The following is a 23,709-nucleotide window of genomic DNA, read 5'->3' as shown; positions in this document are numbered from 1 at the left end:
TCCTGGAGCTGAGCCAGGGAAGCCAGTGCTCCTGTTGTGCCTCGCTCGCTCCCCCCGCCACAGCCGGGCCCCTCTTATCTCCTGCCAGAAACTGATAGTGCTGAAGTATGTCCTGGCATGCCTCCAGCCCCCAGCCCCCCAGCCATGGCACCATGCCTGGACAGGCCGAGCAAGACGAATGGCCTGACGTGCCTCCAGCCCCCAGTCCTGGCACCATGCCCAGACAAACGGAGCAACTAAACCCCTCCCCCACAGCATGTGAGCCTGAAGAATGTGAAGCCAGTCATGAGCTACTATTACTAACAGCTGAAGGCTGGAGAGATCCTCGCTTCCGGAGAATAGAGAGGCGACGTCAGCAAAGGAAGGAAGGGGCAGGCCTGGATAAGTGCTGAGTCATAAAGCCACACCCCATGGCCTATATAAAGGATCTGCTTTCTGGCATTCTCTGAGTCAGGCAAAGTCTAATCTGGATTGCTGAAGTCACACCTTGGATTCCTGCCTGCCCTGAGGACTCTGATAGGACTTTGGCAGAGCTGCAGAGGCACGTTTGATACGGACTTCCCTGACCCAGCCGTCAGAGGAGGAGTGGGACACGACAGCTCCCGAGGTAAGTCCTGATGGCTGTTCCCCCTCACTGTCCAAGTCACTTTCTGGCAGGAGGCCCGGCTTGGGGAGCGCAGACACAACACGCGCAGCTGATCTTCGGGTTTCCGGAGTTCCGGCACATGCAAAGACCACCTGACCAGTACACGTGCACATCCTGGAAACCAGAAGATCAGGTGGCTGGCACATGCAAGCACACCGTCTAGATGGTCTCTGAGTTTCTGGGGCTCTGGCATGTGTGCACACATGCACATGTGCATGTTACAGTTTGGGCATTCGGTGTCATAAAGGTTCCCCATCACTGCCCTAGAAAGTCTCCAAAGCGCCAGAGGGCAGGACAAGAAGTCATGGATGGAAGCTTGTCAGAGACGCAACCTAGAAGAGAAATTTTCTGACGGTGAGAACCAGAGGTGGGTTTCAGCAGGTTCTGACCAGTTCTGGAGAACCAGTAGCAGAAATTTTGAGTAGTTCAGAGAACCGGCAGTAAAAATTCTAACTGGCCCCGCCCCCATCTATTCTCTGCCTCCTGAGTCCCAGCTGATGGAGAGGAAATGAAGATTTTATAATATTCTTTCCCTGGAATGGGGTGGGAATGGAGATTTTACAGTATTCTTCCCATGCCACACCCACAAAGCCACCCATCAAGCCATGCCATGCCCATCAAGCCACACCCACAGAACTGGTAGTAAAAAAAATTGAAACCCAGCACTGGGCCCCGCCCCCATCTATTCTCTGCCTACCGAGTCCCAGCTGATCGGGAGGAAATGGGGATTTTGCAGTAACCTTCCCATGGAGTGGGGAGGGAATGGGGATTTTACATCCTTCCCCTGCCACGCCCACCAAGCCACGCCGACCAAGCCACGCTTACAGAAACTGTAGTAAAAAATTTTTGAAACCCAGCACTGGTGAGAACTGTCCTCTCTCTTAAGGAGGTCCATCCAGTGAGACCAAGAAGAAGGACCTTCTCTGTGGTGGCTCCTTCCCTGTGGTACATCATCCCTGCAGAAATAAGATTGGCCCCCACCTTGATATTCATTTGAAAGGACCTGAAGACAAGGATTTGCCAACTGTGGCTCAGACTGGTAAGACAGTCTGTTATTAACACACCTGCCTGCAATTACTGCAGGTTCTAGTCCCACCAGGCCCAAGGTTGACTCAGCCTTCCATCCTTTATAAGGTAGGTAAAATGAGGACCCAGATTGTTGGGGGCAATAAAGTTGACTTTGTATATAATATACAAATGGATGAAGACTATTGCTTGACATAGTGTAAGCCACCCTGAGTCTTCGGAGAAGGGCGGGATATAAATGCAAATTTAAAAAAAAAACTGATGGTGGTTTGCTTGACTGCGGTCACCGTCACCAGGAGGGGTGAGGGCTTCTTGAATTTTCTATTTGGGATTTTACTTCTGTAAGCCACCTGAACTCATCATGAGCGAGTTGGGCGGCCGTATAAATTTTCTTAATGAAATAAATATCTAAATAAATAACATGTCCCTCAAAGCTGGAAGAATGTCCTCCATGCAAACCTCAGGGCTGCCACAGAGAGGGGGGGGGATCAAGCTATTTTCCAAAGCACCTGAAGGCCAGACAAGGAACAATGGATGGAAACTGACCAAGGAGAGATTCAACCTAGAAATAAGGAGAAATTTTCTGACAGTGGGAACAATCAATCCATGGAACAGAAGTTGTGGGAGCTTCATCACTGGAGGCTTTCAAAAAAGAGACTAGACAGCCATTTGTCAGAGATGGTGTAGGGTCTCCTGCTTGCGTGGAAGGTTTGACTACAAGACTGAAGAGAAGGACCAGGGGAAACATGAAAGCTGTCTTCCAATATTTGAGGGGCTGCCACAGAGAGGAAGAGGTCAAGCTGCTGTTATTAACAGCAGCTGCTTGCAATTACTGCAGGTTCAAGTCCCACCAGGCCCACAGTTGACTCAGCCTTCCATCCTTTATAAGGTAGGTAAAATGAGGACCCAGATTGTTGGGGGCAATAAAAAGTTGACTTTGTATATAAAATACAAATGGATGAAGACTATTGCTTGACACAGTGTAAGCCGCCCTGAGTCTTCGGAGAAGGGCAGGATGTAAATGCAAATAATAATTTAAAAAAAGCTCAAGGGAGGCAACTAATACCACTCTTTAAAGCCTTAGTAAGATCACATCTAGAATACTGCATCCAGTTTTGGTCACCACACTATAAAAAAGATGTTGAAACGCGAGAAAGAGTGCAGAGAAGAGCAACCAAGAGGATTAGTGGACTGGAGGCTAAAACATACGATGAACAGCTGCAGGAACTGGGCATGGCTGGTCAAGTGAAGAGAAGGACCGGGGGGGGGGGGACATGATAGCAGTCTTCCAATATTTGAGGGGCTGCCACAGAGAGGAGGGGGTCAAACTATTTCCCAAAGCACCTGAAGGCCAGACAAGGAATAATGGACGGAAACTGATCAAATGAGAAATTTGACCTATAAATAAGGAGAAAATTTCTGACAGTGAGAACAATCAACCCATGGAACAGAAGTGTGGGGGCTTCATCTCTGGAGGCTTTCAAGAAGAGGCTGGACTGCCATTGGTCAAAAATGGTGTAGGGTCTCCTGCTTGGTGCAGGGGATTGGACTGAATGACCTACAAGGCCCCTTCCAACTCTGTTAAACTGAACTAGGCAACCTCCCGACCACACCATAGCAGATTCCAAACAGAAGAAGTAGAACCAGTAAACATTAATCTTTGAAATACTTTGGCCACCTAATGAGAAGGAAGGACTCACTGGAGAAGAGCCTAATGCTGGGAATGATTGAGGGCAAAAGAAGAAGGGGATGACAGAGAATGAGGTGGCTTGATGGAGTCACTGAAGCAGTAGGTGTGAGCTTAAATGGACTCCAGAGCATGGGTCTCCAACCTTGGTCCCTTTAAGACTTGTGGACTTCGACTCCCAGAGTCCCAGAGTTCAATTCCCTGAGTCAACTCTGGGAATTGAAGTCCACAAGCCTTAAAGGGACCAAGGTTGGAGACCCCTGCTCCAGAGGATGGTAGAGGACAGGAAGGCCTGGAGGAATGTTGTCCATGGGGTCGTGATGGGTCGGACACGACTTCGCAACTAACAACAACAAAACATTAATCCCAATTTTTCCCCCACTTGTAGATGTTGTTTCTGTCTTATCTCAAGTATCCCCCTCAGACCCCTGTGCTGGATGGAACAGCTTTTTTTCAGTGATGGATACTTTCTGATCTCACTTTGTCATCCTTATTTGTAGCCATATTTCTCCGGCATTTTTCCATGCTCTGCTCTTACTTCCGAGCCATCTTTACGCTCGGGCGAAACAGACGCTGTTGATCATATTTCCGCACTTTTTCCCCAGCTGCCTTTCGTTTTCAGAGTCGAAGAGGAACATTAGACATAAGAGCTAAAAAAAAATATCCTTTGTCAAATCAACTAGGCAAAAAAAGACATCAAACCCTTTCAGGTGTATATCAAAACTTATCCTTTTCCATCGGCAGATCTGCAGACCTCCTACGGCTCAGAGCTATATTTATGAGCGTCCCTTGTTTGTTTCCTTAGAAATCTATATATTATATCCATATCTGTCAGCCTGATAAATATGTTCAGCCAATATGCCAAAGGGGGGGGGGGAAATTGCAGGGGGATTTTAATGGCTGGTATATCGGAACTGTTTCTTGATTATTACCGAATGCAGGTTTTAAGAGAAACAGTAATTCACCGAAAGAAGAATTAGCCTCCACGCACAAAGGAACGGAGGACAATGGAATGGAAGTGAGATAATTTCGCACACATTTTGCTTTCCTAACAGCAATAATTTACTCTTGTTTTAATTTCAGGCCCAAGTCTGCTGAGATCCGAAGCTAAAGCTGTCTGTTTTGCCTTGTCCTCTCCTCAGCCGGGCCCCTCCCGTCTCCTCCCGGGCCTGCTATCAGATTCAGAGTCTGATAATGAAGAGGAACGTCCTGGCATGCCTCCAGTCCCCAGCCCTGGCCCCATGTCCGGACAGGATGTCAGGAATGAACAAACAAACCTCACTCATACAGCGTGTGAGCAGGGAGCCAGCCATGTGCTGAAATTACCGACAGCAGATCCAGAGGAAGAGAATCCACAGTGGGAGAATCCCTGCTTCCGAAGATCGGAGAGGCGACGTCAGCAGAAGGAAGGGAGGGGCAGGCCTGGATAAGTGCTGAGTCATGGAGCCACACCCCATAGCCTATATAAAGGACCAGCTTGAGTCAAGCAACTTTGAGTCAAGCAAAGTCTCATTTAGTTTGCTGAAGTCACAACTTGGATTCCTGCCTGCCCTAAGAAATCTGAAAGGAATTTGGCAAAGCTGCAGAGGCTTTGTGGCCATGCTTGATACGGACTTCCTAGACTTGGTCGTCGGAGGGGGAGTGGGACACGACACTGTCCGACCTTTTACGCTGGTACATCTTATGATCAGCTATCTGCAGCGAAAGAAAGAAAGAAAGAAAGTAAGAAAGAAAGAGAGAGAGAGAGAGAGAGAGAGAGAGAGAAAGAGAATGTGAATTGCTTGGAGATAATTGGAGAATGGAGGAAGTGACCCTGGGGTACGTAGGCATCTTTTCATTGTTTAACTGCATTTTTTTTCCTTTTACCAACACTACTCAAGAGAGACTAGTTTTAGCTTTAATCCCCTCTCCAATTTAAAAACACAGGCATCCTGTAAAATGAATGTGTTGGCTTATTGGGGAGCAGTAAACCATCACTCTCCCTTCCTTCCTTCTTTGAAACCATTGATTTAGAACTGCTGATTCCCAGCTGCCGGAAAACATGATAAGAGTTCAAAAGCACTGCGAGTTTATTCCATGCAACCTATAAAGGTAAAGGTTCCCCTCGCACATATGTGCTAGTCGTTCCTGACTCTAGGGGGTGGCGCTCATCTCCATTTCAAAGCCGAAGAGCCAGGGCTGTCCGAAGAGACTTGCAATCTTTTTTTTTTTTTACATTAACAACCATTTCAACATCTCCATGATCAAATTTCAGATCGTAATAGCCCTTAGAGCAGTGGTTCTCAACCTTTATAGTGCTGCGACCCCTTTAATACAATTCCCCACGATGTGGCGACCCCAACCGTAAAATTATTTTCGTTTTGAATTTATCGCGCCTGAAGCCGTATTGGCTAGCGATCTGAACTGCTTGCGATTGCCTTGAGGACGGAGGCATTAAAGCGGAGACTCCTCCCCTATTAAGTTTATCGTGCCTGAAGCCAGATTAGGCTAGCGATTGGGAGTGATTGCAGCTGGCTTGAGAGGGAGACATCAGAGCAAAGATTTCTCTCTTTTTTAATTCATTGCGCCTGAAGCCAAATTCGGCTAGCGATTTGAAGAGCCTGCAGCTGGCTTGTGGAGTCAACCATTGGAGCGCGATTCTTCAACTCGCAAGTATACTTCCCATATTTCCGATGGTCTTAGGCGACCCCTGGCAAATCGTCATTCGATCCCCAATGGGGTCGCGACCCACAGGTTGAGAACCGCTGCCTTAGAGTTATATATCGCTTCATAGTGCTTTACAGCAGTGGTCACCAACTGGTGGTCCGTGGACCACTGGTGGTCTGCGAGAAAATGTTGGTGGTACACAGAAAAATGATTTGCATTTCCTATGTTGCACTAAATCAGGGGTCCTCAAACTATGGCCCCTGGGACAGATATGTGCAATGAACGTTTGTGTTGCTGCAGAGTCTTCCCCTTCGGTGTCTTTTTGTGCAGGTCGGAGAAGGGCAGAAATTCCGACTTGGGGTCTGCTTCAGCCTCCTGGTGCGGGGCTTTGGGCAAAGGCTGGAGGGAGGTGCCGCTGGTGGCGAAGATCCGGAGGGTCTTGTTCCAGTGGGACTGCATCATGGCCTGGAACTGGCTGACCATCTCAGCCCGCTGAGCCTCCAGGCGCCAGTACTTGGCCTTTCACTCCCACAGGTCTTCCTTCAGCTTGGAAAGCCTATGCTCCTAGTCCTCAGTGAGGTGCTTCTGCTGAGCCTCTTTCTTGGTCACATCCAATTTGAACTGAGCCAGCTCTTTCAACAACTGGTGTTGAACTGAGCTGCTTAGTTCCAACAACTGCTTCCTGTTGGGGCCCTAAGGAGCCCAGGCGGGGAGGTGAAGAGTGACTGGCAAGGCAGGGGCAAGTAGAGACTGGTGAGGCGCCCCTCAACATAAGTGACATCGAGTTGGCCACGCCCACTCAGTCACCTGACCACCTAGCCACGCCCACACGGTCATTGGGCAGATCATATTAGTGGTCCTGCAGGATTTAAAATTATGAATGTAGTCGTCCCTGAGGTCCAAAAGGTTGGTGACCTCTGCTTTAGAGTCCTCTCTAAGCGGTTTACAGAGTCAGCCTATTGCCCTCAACAATCTGAGTCCTCATTTTACCCACATCGGAAGGATGGAAGGCTGAGTCAACTTCGAGCCAGTCAGGATCGATCTCCTGACAATGAGCAGCGAGTTAGCTGTGCAATACTGCATTCTAACTGCGCCACCACACCTTCCTTCCTTCCTTCCTTTCTTCCTTCCTTCCTTCCTTCCTTCCTCCTCCCTCCCTCCCTCCCTTCCAACATTTCCTTCCCACTTAGCACTTAGACTTATATACCGCTTCCTAGTGCTTTACAACCCTCTCTAAGCGGTTTACAGAGTCAGCCTCTTGCCCCCAACAATCTGGGTCCTCATTTGACCCACCTTGGAAGGATGGAAGGCTGAGTCCACTTTGAACCTGGTGAGATTTGAACTGCTGGCAGTGGGCAGAATCAGCCTGCAATACTGCATTCTAACCACAGGGAGGGAGGGAGGAAGATAGCAATAGACTTATATACCACTTCACAGTGCTTTAAAAGCCCTCTCTGAGCAGTTTACAGAATCAGCTTCTTGCCCCCAACAATCTGAATCCTCATTTTACCCACCTCAGAAGAATGGAAGGCTGAGTCGACTTTGAGCCGGTCAGGATTGAACTCCTGACAATGAGCAGCGAGTTAGCTTTGCAATACTGCATTCTAACTGCGCCACCACGCCTTCCTTCCTTCCTTCCTTCCTTCCTTCCTTCCTTCCTTCCTTCCTTCCTTCCTTCCTTCCTTCTCCCTCCCTTCCAGATTTCCTTCCCACTCCTCTCCTCTCCTCTCCTCTCCTCTCCTCTCCTCTCCTCTCTCCTCTCCTCTCTCCTTTCCTTTCCTTCCCTTCCCTTCCCTTCCCTCCACTTTTCCTTCTCTTTCTCTTCCTCCTCCTTCCTTTCCCTTTCCCCTTCCTCCTCTCCTCTCCTCTCCTCTCCTCTCCTCTTTTTCTTTTTCTTTTTCTTTTCTTCTTTTTTTTCACAGTGGTGTTGCTGGAGTGATTCTCTTTGCAAGTAGATGGGACTCTCAGGCTATACAGTGGAAGCAGAATTTTGCTGAAGAAGTTGGATCAGGAGCAGAGTAAGGGGCTCACCGGGGCTGGGAAGTGGCTCACCAGGCTAATGCAGCCTGTTATTAACACACAGTTGCCTGCAGTTACAATTACTGCAGGCTCGAGTCCCACCAGGCCCAAGGTTGACTCAGCCTTCCATCCTTTATAAGGTAGGTAAAATGAGGACCCAGATTGTTGGGGGCAATAAGCTGACTTTGTATATAAATATACAAATAGGATGAGACTATTGCCTTACACAATGTAAGCCGCCCTGAGTCTTCGGAGAAGGGCGGGATATAAATTCAAATTAAAAACAAAAAGAGTAAATCAGAGATCACCTCCATTTTGAATGATTTGAAAAAAACAAAAACTACCCTCAATTGTTCACTTTACATCAGTTCATTGTGTCACCATTGAAAGTTACAAGGGCCCTGAAAATAGTGACTTTTGATCATTTTCCCACACTTATGACCCTGTCAGCATCCCAATTGGTCATGTGATTTAACATTCAGATGCTTGGCAATTGGTTCAGATTTATGACGGTTGCAGTGTCCCGGGGTCATGTAATCCCCTTTGGGGGCCTTCTGTCAAGCAAAGTCAATGGGGAAAGTGAGATTCATTTAACGATCTAACTTAACAAGTGCAGCGATTCACTTAACAAATGCGGCAAGAAAAGTCATAAGATGGGGGTAAAGCTCACCTAGCACATTTCTCACTTGGCAACAGAAATTTTTGGGCTCCCTTAGGGTCACAAGTCGAGGACTACCTGCATTTATAGTCCAGTTCCTGGCTGTCCTATCTGTATTCTACATAACATTACACTTATCCCAGCTGATAAGAAGAGGTTCATATAAGAAGATGAGATAAGACAAGGGAATAGAAGGGGAACTCATCAAATTTGCAGATGGCACTAAGTTGGCAGGAATAGCCAACACTCCAGAAGATAGACTTAAGATACAGAAGGATCTTGACAGATTTGAACATTGGGCGCTATCTAACAAAATGAAATTCAACAGTGAAAAAAGTAAGGTTCTACATTTAGGCAAGAAAAACAACATGCACAGGTACCGTATATGCGGTACCTTGCTCAATAGTAGTAACTGCGAGAGGGATCTTGGAATCCTAGTGGACAACCATTTAAATATGAGCCAGCTGTGTGCAGCAGCTGCCAAAAAAGCCAACACAGTTCTGGGCTGCATAAACAGAGGGATAGAATCAAGATCACGTGAAGTGTTAATACCACTTTATAAGGCCTTGGTAAGGCCACACTTGGAATATTGCATTCAGTTTTGGTCGCCACGATGTAAAAAAGATGTTGAGACTCTAGAAAGAGTGCAGAGAAGAGCAACAAAGATGATTAGTGGACCGGAGGCTAAAACATATGAAGAACGGTTGCAGAAACTGGGTATGTCTACTTTGATGAAAATAAGGACTTGGGAAGACATGATAGCAGTCTTGCAATATCTCAGGGGCTGCCACAAAGAAGAGGGAGTCAAGCTATTCTACAAAGCACCTGAGGGTAGAACAAGAATCAAGGAGAGAAGCAATCTGGAACTAAGGAGAAATTTCCTGACAGTTAGAACAATTAATCAGTGGAACAATTTGCCTGCAGAAGTTGTTAATGCTCCAACACTGGAAGTTTTTAAGAAGATGTTGGATAATCATTTGTCTGAAGTGGTGTACGGTTTCCTGCCTAAGCAGGGGGTTGGGCTAGAAGACGTTCAAGGTCCCTTCCAACTCTGTTATTCTATTCTATATATTCTCTCCACTATTTTACTCTGCCAATCAACAGTTGATTATGAACATTGACGAAGTCTGTTCGTTGGAATGCTAATTGTTCTTAAAACATATTGAACAAGATCATTGCATGAACAGACAGAACGGAAGTTATTTCTTTTAAGAGGTACATTAACAAAATTTATCCTCTATAGTTAATTATAAAGCGATGGCCATTAAGTTTCCGTTTCTTTTATGGATATCAATTATATTTCCCCCCCTTACTCTTCCTCAGCGTTGTTCTATCTGCTGCCTTTCTCTTCTCGATCCAAATTTGTTTAGCTTTCTTCCTGGAAAGAGCCAATTAAATATGCATTTGGCTTTAGCGGAATGCAAACCGTTCGCTTTTCATTTATACCAAGAACGATCCTTTTCATTGCAACGTTTATCAATGCAATTATTTTCCCCATTGTTTTGAAGACCATGGATATATGGAAGTATGCGGAAAAAGACCAAACGCTGAATAATCTCCTTAAATTATATTTTATCCGATTCATTACTGCCTGGATAATAATAATAATAAAAAAAATCACTCCAGCTGCTCATTTCAAATATCGAACTACATTTCAGATGGGACTTTCCTTTCTTATGTCTGGGCTGGAAACAATTGAGTGCCCTTTACCAGCTACTGAATTTAAGGCAAAAGAAAAATTATTGTCTCAAGAGATGGTAGCATCTATCTGATATTATCCAGGTTTTGTAGGTGACTGAAATTAGTACTTAACAGGATAGAATAGAATAGAATTTTATTGGCCAAGTGTGATTGGACACACAAGGAATTTGTCTTGGTGCATATGCTCTCAGTGTACATAAAAGAAAAGATACGTTCATCAAGGTACAACATTTCCAACACAATTGATGGTCAATATATCAATATAAATCATAAGGATTGCCAGCAACAAGTTATAGTCATACAGTCATAAGTGGAAAGAGATTGGTGATGGGAACGATGAAACGATTAATAGTAGTGCAGATTCAGATTGAGTCCTTCGGGAGATAGGGCGGTATACAAATATGAATAAATAAATAAATAAATAAATAAATAAATAAATTCAGTAAATAGTCTGACAGTGTTGAGGGAATTATTTGTTTAGCAGAGTGATGGCCTTCGGGAAGAAACTGTTCTTGTGTCTAGTTGTTCTGGTGTGCAGTGCTCTATAGCGTCGTATTGAGGGTAGGAGTTGAAACAGTTTATGTCCAGGATGCGAGGGGTCTGTAAATATTTTCACGGCCCTCTTCTTGATTCGTGCAGTATAAAGGTCCTCAATACAGGTTGGTAGCAATTATTTTTTCTGCAGTTCTAATTATCCTCTGAAGTCTGTGTTTTTCTTGTTGGGTTGCAGAACCGAACCAGACAGTTATAGAGGTGCAAATGACAGACTCAATAATTCCTCTGTAGAACTGAATCAGCAGCTCTTTGGGCAGTTTGAGCTTACTGAGTTGGTGCGGAAAGAACATTCTTTGTTGTCCTTTTTTAATGATGTTTTTGATGTTAGCTGTCCATTTTAGATCTTGCGATATGATAGAACCTAGAAATTTGAAGGTTTCTACTGTTGATACTGTGTTGTCAAGTATTGTGAGAGGTGGAAGTATGGAAGGGTTTCTCCTAAAGTCTACCACCATTTCTACGGTTTTGAGTGTGTTCAGTTCCAGATTGTTTTGGTTGCACCACAAGGCTAGTCGTTCGACCTCTCGTCTATATGCGGATTCGTCATTGTCTCGAATGAGACCAATCACTGTTGTGTCATCTGCGAACTTCAGTAGGATAAAACTATAACAGAGTTGGAAGGGACTTTGGATGTCTTCTAGCCCAACCCCCTGCTCAAGCAGGAGATCCCATATCATTTCAGACAAATAGCAGTCCAATCTCTTTTTAAAAACCTCCAGTGATGGAGCTTTTGAAGGCAAGCTGTTCTATTGGTTAATTGTTTTCACTTTTAGGAAATTTCTATGCAGTTCTCGGTTGTTTCTCTCCTGGACTAGTTTCCATCCATTGCTTCTTGTTCTGCCTTCTGGTGCTTTGGAGAATAGCTTGACCTCCCCCACTCCTCTCTGTGGCAGCCCCTCAAATATTGGAACACTGCTATCATGTCACTCCTAGTCCCTCTTTTCACTAAACTAGACAAACTCAGTTCCTACAACCATTCTTCATATGCTTTAGCCCAGGGGTGAAATTCAGCAAGTTCTGACAGGTTCCGGAGAACCGGTAGCGGAAATTTTGAGTAGTTTGGAGAACCGGCCCCAGACTGGGGTGGGAATGGAGATTTTACAATATCCTTCCCGCAGGAGTGGGGAGGGAATGGGGATTTTGCAGTATCCTTCCCTTGCCATGCCCACCAAGCCACGCCCACAGAACCGGTAGTAAAAAAAAATTGAATTCCACCACTGCTTTAGCCTCCAGCCTGCTTCATATGATTTAGCCTCCAGTCCCCTAATCATCTTTGTTGCCTTTCTCTGCACTCTTTCCAAAGCCTCAACATATATATTATAATGTGGTGACCAAAACTGGATGCAGTATTCCAGGTGTGGTCTTATAAAGTGGTGCTAATAACTTGGATGAAAGAGAGAGATTGAAAAAATGCAGTTGTAGGCTGATGTAAGAAGTGTAAGACTGTTGTGTCTGCACCCCCCGAGCCGGGCCCCCTGCCAGAAAGTGACTCGGAAAGTGAGGGGGAAGGGCCATCAGGACTTACCTCTGGAGCACCAGCTTCCCTGGCTCAGCTCCAGGAGCCAGAGGCAGGCCAGGTGGAGGAGATAACGAGGCCTCCGTCCCCTGACTCTTTCCCTGCCCAGCCCACGCCTCCAGACCCAGCTGATGGCAATCAGGCCTGGCTGGACCCTAGGTTTCGTAGGCAGGAGAGGAGGGAACAACAGAAGCAGGGGTGGGGCAGGCCTAGGAAGTGCTGAGTCATGGAGCCACATCCCACAGGATATAAAACCAGCGAGGGCTGCTATGCCTCTTCGTAGCAGGCAAAATTAACTGCTTAACTAAGAGCTGAAGTACTGTTTGTTCCTGGGTGACTCATTGGCCTCAAGGGAGATAACAGAGTCACTTTGCAGGCGCTCGCTAGTTTGCTGCCAGAGCTGATAGTGCCGGCTAATTAAGCCATCGCTCGGACGGAGGCGAGGTGGGACAGAACAAAGACTATAAGGGACCAGAGAGGTCAAAAAAAAAAATAGGAGAGAGAGGGGGAGAGAGAGAGGGAGAGCACTGCCTATGTCCGTGCTTGGACTAACACATCAGTAGGTGTCTCCATTTCGGAATAAGCTGTCAACATTTGGTAATCGATGCTTTCATGTAAAAATGGAGAGCTGTGACATTGGCGTCAGATTAAGTCTTCAGCTTTCCCAGGTGAGAACTTAAAATGTCAGAATTAGAGACAGAAAGCAAGGAGGGTGTTTTCAAAAAAGAATTGAAGAAGGGAAAAACATGACCAAAAAAAAAAAAAAGGCCAGTGATTCATCCCACCTGTTGAGCACAGCAGCAAATTGCGAGGTGTCTAGTCTTCAAGGAAAGCCAGCATTTGACACACATTTGGGAGCACCTGTTGAGGTTCAGATTCATTCAAGAGTCTGAATTACAAGGAGGTGTAATGCTTGGAAGGCCACTTTAAACCTTCTGGTGTGCAGTATAAGTTGGTTAAATGTATTCTTTTATTTATTAAACTTGCCCACCGCCCATTTCACCTAGAGCTGACTCTAAATGGCTTATATTTATTTATTTAGCATACGGCACATCATTCATGGATTTGTAATATACAGGATATTAACTTTTCACCTAGATTTGAAAGGAAGCACGTTTAAATATGAATATTTGTTTTTTTAAAAAAAACAATTCCATTCTATTCTATTCTATTCTATTCTATTCTATTCTATTCTATTCTATTCTATTCTATTCTATTCTATTCCACTCCATCTATTCTGTTCTGTTCTGTTCCGTTCCGTTCCGTTCCATTCCATTCCACTCCATCTATTCTATTCTATTCTATTCTATTCTATTCTATTCTATTCTATTCTATTCTATTCTATTCTATTCTATTCTATTCTATTCCATTCCATTCCACTCCATTCCATTCCATTCTATTGTTCTATTCTATTCTATTCTATTCTATTTTATTCTATTCTGTTCTAATTCCATTCCATTCCATTGTTCTATTCTATTCTATTCTATTTTATTCTATTCTATTCTATTCCACTCCATCTGTTCTGTTCTGTTCCGTTCCGTTCTATTCCGTTCCATGCCATGCCATGCCATTCCATTCCATTCCATTCCACTCCATCTATTCTATTCTATTCTATTCTATTCTATTCTATTCTATTCTATTCTATTCTATTCTATTCTATTCTATTCTATTCCATTCCATTTCATTCCATTCCATTCCACTCCATTCCACTCCATCTATTCTATTCTATTCTATTCTATTCTATTCTATTCTATTCTATTCTATTCTATTCTATTCTATTCTATTCTATTCTATTCTATTCCACTCCATCTATTCTATTCTGTTCCGTTCCGTTCCGTTCCATTCCGTTCCGTTCCATTCCATTCCATTCCATTCCATTCCATTCCACTCCATCCATTCTATTCTATTCTATCCTATCCTATCTTAGGCCCCATGGGAGTCTGACAACCAATCAGAACAAAAGCCCACAGAGGACATAAAACCCAGGCACTCTCAGCATCTCCGCCCCCTCTTTTTTTTGCCCCAGGACCTCAAAACCACGTGGTCCTGTCCACCATTAAAAACCATCTTTCCAATCAGCCACCATGTCTCCAGTGTCTTTCTCCCCACTCGGAACTGAACCCAGATGGATATTTCTTCCAACGAGGGTTATTTAAACTCAGGAGGAGGAAGGACAAACAGGCTACCTTCTCCCCCCCCACCCCACCCCACTCCTTGTTCTCCCGATAGTTGTGACTATTGTAGAGGTGAAGCTGTTTTTTCCTTTGTCCTGTGCACAAATGAATGCCTGGGAATGCATTGCAGCCATCAAAAAGACTCTTCCCGCTCCCCCCACACTGCCACAGGGGCTAAATATACAGGGGGGGGGGAAACCCAGCTGGTCTCTTAGCAGCAAGGTCTCTCCGCAAATTTCTGCTGTCCTCCCTCTTCCCCCCGACCCCCATCTTCGCCCCACACAAGACAGACTTAGCGCTGCATTTTTTTTGGCCTCTGAGAACAACTGGGTTAATTGCACGGTGCCAGACGGTAAGGTGCGTTGGTGCTAAAAATTTAAGAGGCACATCAGCACAGCTCTGTTGAAGCATAAAAAAGGGGGCTGATTAACCAGCCATGTGGAGTGGCAGGAGCAGATTGCAAACGCCGCCGACTGTTCACTTTGGTTGCAGGAACTTTGGCTTTGACAGGGAGGACAATGGCGGGGGTGGTTCCCAGCTATACTTGGACCAGGAGGCGAGAGAGAAAAGTGGGGGGGTGGGGGCTATACTATACCACATCCCGGCAATCTTGGTATATATTCCCCTGATCCCATTTTTTTGGCTTATTTGTTAAGCAGGATGCAAGAGGGAAGGGTGAGTTTGCCCTTTAGCCGGGAAATAAACTGCAATAATTGAATTCCCTTTAAAAGGTGTTGGTTATCACCTTTAAAGCGCTCCATGGCACAGGACCGTGTTACTTATGGGACCGCCTACTGCCACCTATAGCCTCCCATTGGCCTGTGCGCTCCCATAGGGAGAGCCTCCTCAGGGTGCCGTCAGTCAAACAATGTCGACTGGCGACCCCCAGGGGGAGGGCCTTCTCTGTGGGGGCTCCAGCCCTATGGAATGAGTTGCCTTCGGGATTGCGTCAACTCCCCGACCTCCGGTCTTTTAAACGCGAGCTCAAGACTTTCCTATTCCACCGTGCGGGGTTAGCTTGATGAAATTTTTAATGTGGGGTTTTAGGATTGTTTTACCTTAGTTTTAATTTTAATTGGCCATTTTATAATCCGTTTTTTAATACGGTTTTTTAATTTTTGTCTATGTTGATGTTGTTTTTACTTGGCTGTGCACCGCCCTGAGTCCTTCGGGAGAAGGGCAGTATAAAATCTAATAAATAAATAAATAAGAAAAATACACCTTTGGAGCAGAAGGCTGCAACTTTTTAACAGAATAACAGAGTCGGAAGGGACCTTGGAGGTCTTCTAGTCCAACCCCCTGCTCAAGCAGAGGACCCTATACCTTTTCAGACAAGTGGCTGTCTAGTCTCTTCTCATTTTGCATTAAAATTCTCCATCATCTCTTTTTGCCTATCTTCAGAAAGTTTTAATTGTACTTTCAATATATCCTCAAGACTTGGTTCAGATCCCCTTCTTCCAGAAGGCTTTAAAGGTTTAGCTGCCATTCTGTCTTCAAAAGAATCAGGAATTTAAACTTAACAACTTTCCTTTACTCCATTCAGTATAAGAGAACTCCATTTGTAACAATCCACAAATAATGCTACTTTGTTGTACTAAAAAATTTTACTTTCACTTTCAGATGCCATTTTAAAAGTCAATTAATCAGAGACAAAGAAAGGTTTCAGGTTTCAAAAAGGGAGTCGGTATACTTGCCGTGTTGATTCTACATCAAAGATCGAACGCTTGTGAAATTCCCGTCTGCTTATAAAATCAATCAATTTAATAAGTCCTTTTGAGCAGAAGTGACTCTCCTACTCCTTTTTCCTGAAAAAAAACAGGAGCACGTTTGAAGTTGGAGATAGTGGAATTCGGTGGGATCATAAATCCAGGAAAATTCGCTCTTAAGAGCAAACCCCCTGTCTAGATCTACCACTTTTCCACAACTCTGCATAACCCTCTTATGCCCAAAGGGTATGCTAAGCTCAGTGAACAGTGATTTATACTGTTTCACTGACTTTTACGATCTTCTAACGCGGAGTGCCCTGTTAGAGCACCCGGCAGGAGCGGTGACGTCACTGGAGCCCGCTGTCTAGTCTCTTCTCAAATGGCTCCAGTGATGGAGCACTTGTGTGTCCAATCACACTTGGCCAATAAAATTTTTTATTTTATTATTATTTTTATTTTTATTTATTCACTCATGCCCTCGTTACTTCCCGCCTGGACTATTGCAATGCTCTCTACATGGGGCTCCCCTTGAAGAGCACCAGGAGGCTCCAGCTAGTCCAGAATGTGGCTGCACGGGTGATAGAGGGAGCACCTCGTTGCTCCCACATAACACCTATCCTGCGTGGCCTGCACTGGCTGCCGGTAGCTTTCCTGGTGCAATTCAAGGTGCTGATTACCACATTTAAAGCGCTCCATGGCTTAGGACCGGGGTATTTGCAAGACCGCCTTCTGCCACCGATTGCCTCCCAACGACCTGTGTGCTCCCACAGAGCGGGCCTCCTCAGGGTGCCATCGACCAAACAATGTAGGTTGGTGGCCCCCAGGGAGAGGGCCTTCTCTGTGGCGGCACCAGCCCTATGGAACGAGTTATCTCCAGGGTTACGCCAACTACCCGACCTCCGGGCCTTCAAGCGTGAACTAAAGACTTTTTTATTTCACCGAGCGGGACTAGCCTAAGAATGTATTTTAGCGAAATTTTAATGGGTTTTTAATTGTTCTTCGGCCGTTTTAGTGATTCGGCCACTAAATATTTGTTTTTAAATTGTTTTTAAATAGTGTTTATTTATTATATTTATATCATAGTGTTATATCATAGTATTTTAATATTGGCTGTACATCGCCCTGAGTTCTTCGGGAGATGGTGCGGTATATAAATGTAATTATAAATAAAATAAATAAATAAATAAATTTTATTCTACTCTATTCTAAAATCTCCCAAGCCTAGTTGAGGATTCAGCATTACAAAAAAAAAAACCCCAGAAACCAAGTTTAAAATCCAGGAAGCCCCTGAAACTAGGCAGCATCTATTTGTTAGAGGCCAACCCTGTATTGGTTCTGCCTCGGCAGAGCAGGTAAGGCACAGAAAAAGAGAGGCAGAGAACCAAGGTAGCAATCAGGCAATTTGATTAGAATGAGTATTAAGGTAACAGGAAGATGGTTTGATTAACTTAATAAGCCCTGGAAGAGCATGCTAGCTACCCGTTAATTATCAAGTATTTTGTAAGCATTGTGATTCTAAAATTCTACATTCCGGTTTTGGGATAGCAAAGGAAGAGAAAAGTCATTCCTGCTGCTGTAAGTATATTATTCCAAGGTTAATTGATCCCCCGCAGCTCGAGATATTTAAATATAATAGGGACAATAGACGCTATGGGCAACAAATATTAATGGGTTACTTTAAAAGAAGCTAAGTCTGCTTTGGACTAGGCTCGCAGTGCGAGCTTGGGTTGCCTTTTAATTATGGCTGGGGTTTAATTCAAACATCGTTCTTTTCATTTGGTTGTCTTTTGCTGTTACAATCTGCCCAGAGAGGAAAAGTTTGCATTCTATTTGGCCGTATAAATGCAGTAAATAATCTCCAGCGTGTAAGCATTTTGCAATTTTGCTTGGAGTTTAGAAATGCTTTATTTAAAGGTTTGTAAAAGGTAAACAGGAACGACTATGTGCTAGTCATTCCCGACTCTAGGGGGCGGTGCTCATCTCCGTTTCAAAGCCGAAGAGCCAGCGCTATCCAAAGATGTCTCCGTGGTCATGTGGCCGGCATGACTCAACGCCAAAGGCACATGGAATGCTGTTCCCTTCCCACCAAAGGTGGTCCCTTTTTTTTCTACGTGCATTTTTTACCTGCTTTCGAACTGCTAGGTTGGCAGAAGCTGGGAAAAGTAACGGGAGCTCACCCCGTTACGCGGCACTAGGGATTCGAACCGCTGAACTGCCGACCTTTCGATCGACAAGCTCAACATCTCAGCCACTGAGACACCACGTTCCTTAAAGGTTTATATGTCGCTTTTAAAAAGAAGCGTTTCCTAAGATAGCCACAAGGCAATTGTTTATGCCAAGGGTGTCAAACTTGATTTCACATTGAGGGCCTCATCAGGGTTGCGTTTGACCTTAGGGGGCCAGGATGGACACGGCCAGTTTGACGTCCCTTGTGTTGGGGATGCCTGTGAAGGCCTGAGTGTTTTACTAGCGAAACTGGGCTCCCAAGCTCCGTTTTAGGCTGGGACAGCCTCCTGCAACCCACTGCAAGAGAAAACGGAGCTCGGGAGGGACGCCCACAGCCCTCCCGAACTCTGTTTTTGCTGGTAGAGGCACTACAGCCTGGTCATTTGCTATTTCCAGAGTGGCCTTGCGGGCCCGATTTAAGTACCCCACGGGTCGCATCCGGCCCCCGTGCCTTGAGTTTGACACCCCCGGTTTATGAAGTCTCTAAACACTCCTCTGATTCATTAATGAGAATTTTTTTATTATTTGCATTTATATCCCGCCCTTCTCCGAAGACTCAGGGTGGCTTACACTGTGTCAAGCAAAAGTCTTCATCCATTTGTATATTATATACAAAGTCAACTTATTGCCCCCAACAATCTGGGTCCTCATTTTACCTACCTTATAAAGGATGGAAGGCTGAGTCACCCTTGGGCCTGGTGGGACTTGAACCTGCAGTAATTGCAAGCAGCTGTGTTAATAACAGACTGCACTAGTCTGTTGAGCCAGCAGAGGCCTTAAAATTATAGAATAGAATAGAATAGAATAGAACTTTATTGCCCAAGTGTGATTGGACACACAAGGAATTTGTCCTGGTGCATATGCTCTCAGTGTACATAAAAGAAAAGATACGTTCATCAAGGTACGTATCTCTTGGGTTTCCCCCCTCCTCCCTATACAGGTGACTTATGACCACAACTGAGCCCAAAATTTCTCTTGCTAAGTGAGACGGTTTGTTAAGTGAGCTTTGCCCCACTTTCCGACCTTTCTTCTTGCTAAGTGAATCATTGCAGTCGTTAAGTGAGTAACATGGTGGTTGAGTGAATCCGGCTTCCCCATTGACTTTGCTTGTCGGAAGGTCGCAAAAGGAGATCGCGTGACTCCGGGACGCTGCAACCGTCATAAATACATGCCAGTTGCCGAGCGTCTCACTTTTGATCACGTGACCATGGGGATGCGGCAACGGTCGTAAGTGTGAAAAATAGTCGTAAGTCACTTTTTTTCAGTGCCACTGTAACTTTGAACGGTCACTAAATGAACTGTCGTAAGTCGGGGACTACCTGTACTTAGTCACTTGATTGCATTATTCCCATATTAGGTAAAGGTAAAGGTTTCCCTTGCACATATGTGCTAGTCGTTGCCGACTCTAGGGGGCGCTGCTCATCTCCGTTTCAAAGCCAAAGAGCCAGCGCTGTCCAAAGACGTCTCCGTGGTCATGTGGCCGGCATGACTCAACGCCAAAGGCGCACGGAACGCTGTTACCTTCCCACCAAAGGTGGTCCCTATTTTTTCTACTTGCATTTTTACATGCTTTCGAAACTGCTAGGTTGGCAGAAGCTGGGACAAGTAACAGGAGCTCACCCCGTTACATGGCAGCACTAGGGATTCGAACTGTTGAGCTGCCGACCTTTCGATCGACAAGCTCAACGTCCTAGCCCCTGAGCCACCGTGTCTCTGATTCCCATATTAGTAGGTTGCAATTCTCTGAAAAATGGCTTTTATTGGATTCTGTCAGGCACAAGGAATTGGGACCACACATTAAGCTCAGTTAAAATGATTTATGGCTCCTGCCTACACACCAGAATCTGGTCAACTAACGGTCAGCACTAAATTGGCAGTAGATAATAATCAAAGGAATGAAAAGGGTTTATCAGCTGCCACCTTATGTTTGCTTGTGTGCTTCGCAACCATGTGGTGACAGTCTGCTATAAACTCTGGGGAACGTGGATGGGAGGGCGAAATGCTTGGGGGAAAGCGAAAGTAACTGCTGTATTTCCCTGAGACCAACGGCTGGGAGAAGAAGGCAGCTGCATACCAACCTATGCTTGAAGTGACTGTTCTGAAAACATCTTGCCTGAACCTGATTGTCATGGGTGGTCAGCAGTGGGAGGCAGTTAAAGGAGGGGGAAAATTGAACTTAGAGATTTTGGCATGCGCGATACTCAGTTCTGGCTATGCATTACTGCAGTACACTTGGCTTCTAGTAACATACCTTTAGACTTAGACTTAGAATAACTGTTGTGACCCAGGCCCAAGTAGGTAGTAATAAACTTAGTCCGTGGAAAAACAAACTTTATTCGAACAGCTGGGAATTACTTCATTCCCAGTGTCGTTCAACTCAAAGTAAAACAAATGCCTCCCAACACAAATTCCTCACTTATTTAACAAACCTTAGTCCAATTAGGCAAACTGCCAAAGGCCCTTCCTGGCAAATGTCCAGAAGCCACAAAAACAAAGACGTACATGAAGCAGAAGACAGAGCAGAAGACACAGCTACAGCGTTGTTTTCCAGCAAAGCTGAAACACCAGTGCTGATCTGTTTTAAGCCTTAGGAGAGGGGCCAATCATCTCTTGGCCCTACTCTCGAGTTGTCCTCTTTGCTTGAGCTGCTCTTGCCTTCTGGCAGTTCTTCTCATGTGTGCATTAGGAATAGGCTCTTCCTGTTCCTCTGCCTCACTACTATCAGTCTCTGGAGGCTCTGGAGTCTGCACCTCACTTCCCAATGGCCCTGGCCTCACCTCAGCCTCATCGCTGTCCGACTCCATAGGCTGCTGACGGACCACAACAATAATTTTATTGTCACTTTGAATGTACACTAATCAGCATACATTAAAATGAAATTTTGTTGCATTCAGCTCTCAAAGGGTCTCCACCTCTGATATACACTACGTAAACATGACTAAATAAATAAATAAATGCAAAATTATGCATATACCCACATATATTATATAACACGGAGAAACGGCACAGTCTAGTTCCGATGTATACATGTACGTGGTGCGAGAAACAACCAATGGAGCCAAGGATTATTTCTATTTAGAGCTTTAAGTGCTGGCAAGTCTGACAGGGTTGACCTTAGACTGTTTTGTGGGAACATAATGATTCTAGTCTGATGACTCACTTGTCTCCACCTCCCAGATTGTTCCTGCTGTTCTTCTACAGATTCCAAATGATTGTTTGAATTGATGTTCTATTATAGAAAAACACCAGTCGACTTAGAAATTATGCCACCTACAATATTTTAATCTACACATATCCAGAAACTTTTTTAAAAAAATGTTTGATAAAACTTTTCTGGTGTTCTTTCCTATTTGTTTTCTTCTGTGTTATAAAAGCATAATTACGACGTGCCAAAGAAAATGTGCAAAGGCAGATATAAATATTTCTATATCTTTCTTCTGGTCCCTCCTCCATGAATGCTCTCGGCATTAGAAAAATTGCTTTTCTATTGTTCTGTTTCTATTGTTATTGCGTCCTATCCACCTGAAGAGCAGTAAGTACATTGTTTTGAAAAAAATCAAATTAAATTGCCAGTTCACCTTTCGGTTTGTCTTCAATACTGTTTCCAGAGTGGTAATTTCATTTTGAATAGATTAATGGGTACTTCAGAAATAGTTTTGCTTGAAGTGCTTGGTTAGATTTTTTTGGGGGGGGGTTTCAAACAGACGAGAGTAGGAACTGAGGTGAGCAATTGCAGTTTGGACTGAGAGGATAAGCTAGGACAGCCAGCCTATTTCCAAACATGCTTGAACTTTGGAAGATATTCTTCCGGTCATGGATGGAGAGGGAGAGGATGATGGAGGGGGAGGGAGAGAGGGAGGGGAGAGGAAGAGGGAAGAGGGAGGGGAGACGGAGGGGAAAGGGAGGGGAGGGAGAGGAGAGGAGGGGAGGGAGAGGTAGGGAAGAGGGAGGGAAGAGGGAGGGAAGAGGAGAGGGAGAAAGAAAGGGGAGAAGAAGAGGGAGGGGAGGGAAGAGGAGGGGAGAGGAGAGGGAGAAAGGGAAAGGGGAGAGGGGAGAAGAAGAGGAGGGGAGGGAAGAGGGAGGGAGAGAGGGAAGGAAGAGGGAGGGGGAGAGGGAGGGAGGAAAGGGAAAGGGAAAGGGAGGGAGAGGGGGAAAGGGAGAGGGAGGGGGAGAAAGAGAGGGAGGGGAGGGGGAGAGGGAGAGGTAGGAGGAAAGGGAGGGTTTGAAGCAATGCTTCTGCTGTAATGTTTTGGAAACAACTTGTGAAAATTCAAACTTGTCAGGCTAAAATCCAGACCAAAAGTTAACAATCCTGTGGATAGAATAAAAAGGTAAAGGTAAAGGTTCTCCTCGCACATACGTGCTAGTCGTTGCTTGTGTTAAAACCTGTTGTGGGATCCTGTAAAAAGCAGTATTTCTCACACTCCCTAAATTAAATCTCCATCTCTTAAAGCTGCCAATTGTTCCGAGCTAAAGGTTGCAGCTAAAAGTCTGTAGAGATTCTCAGTCCTCCAGGTCTTGGTTGTCCCAAAGATGCTTTTTCAGGAGGCAAGTGGACTTCCTTGTTTTTTCTTCTTTTGAAGACGTTTCCACAACCTGGACTGAAAGGCAAGAGTAGCGCAAGCAAAGGGAACGACTCAGGAGTAGGGCCAAGAGATGATTGGCCCCTCCCATAAAGCTTAAAAGACCAGCAACGGCGTTTGGGCTCTTTGGCGGAAAACAATGTTGATAGCTTTGTCTTGTTGCATTTATTTTGTATCGGTGTCTTCTCAACTTTTGCCAAGAAAGGCCTTTGGCAGTTTGCCTAATTGGACCAAGGTTGGTGATAGGACTGAGGAATTTGTGTTGGGTGGAATTTGCTTTAATTTAGTTGAACTATTCTGAGAATGAAGTAATTCTCAGCTTTCTAATAAAAGTTGTTTGTTTTTACCCTGACTGCGTTTCCTACTACCTACTTGGGCCTGGGTCACAACACTGAATCCCACCACTACTAGTCTTCAGATTCCTCGCAAAGATTTTGAAGGTGCAGGTTAATTTAAGGGGAAAGAGATAGCAGCGACGTGTGTCAGAAACCTCTTTTTTTAAATATCCCTTTTAAAAAGTTGAAGGAATTTATTCTGGCATTTTGATATGTAAACTTATTCCTAGG

The sequence above is a fragment of the Ahaetulla prasina genome, chromosome 7, assembly GCF_028640845.1.
Source record: "Ahaetulla prasina isolate Xishuangbanna chromosome 7, ASM2864084v1, whole genome shotgun sequence".
NCBI lineage: Eukaryota > Metazoa > Chordata > Lepidosauria > Squamata > Colubridae > Ahaetulla > Ahaetulla prasina.
The sequence above is the reverse complement of the archived record's forward strand: the minus strand, read 5'-3'. Positions refer to the sequence as shown.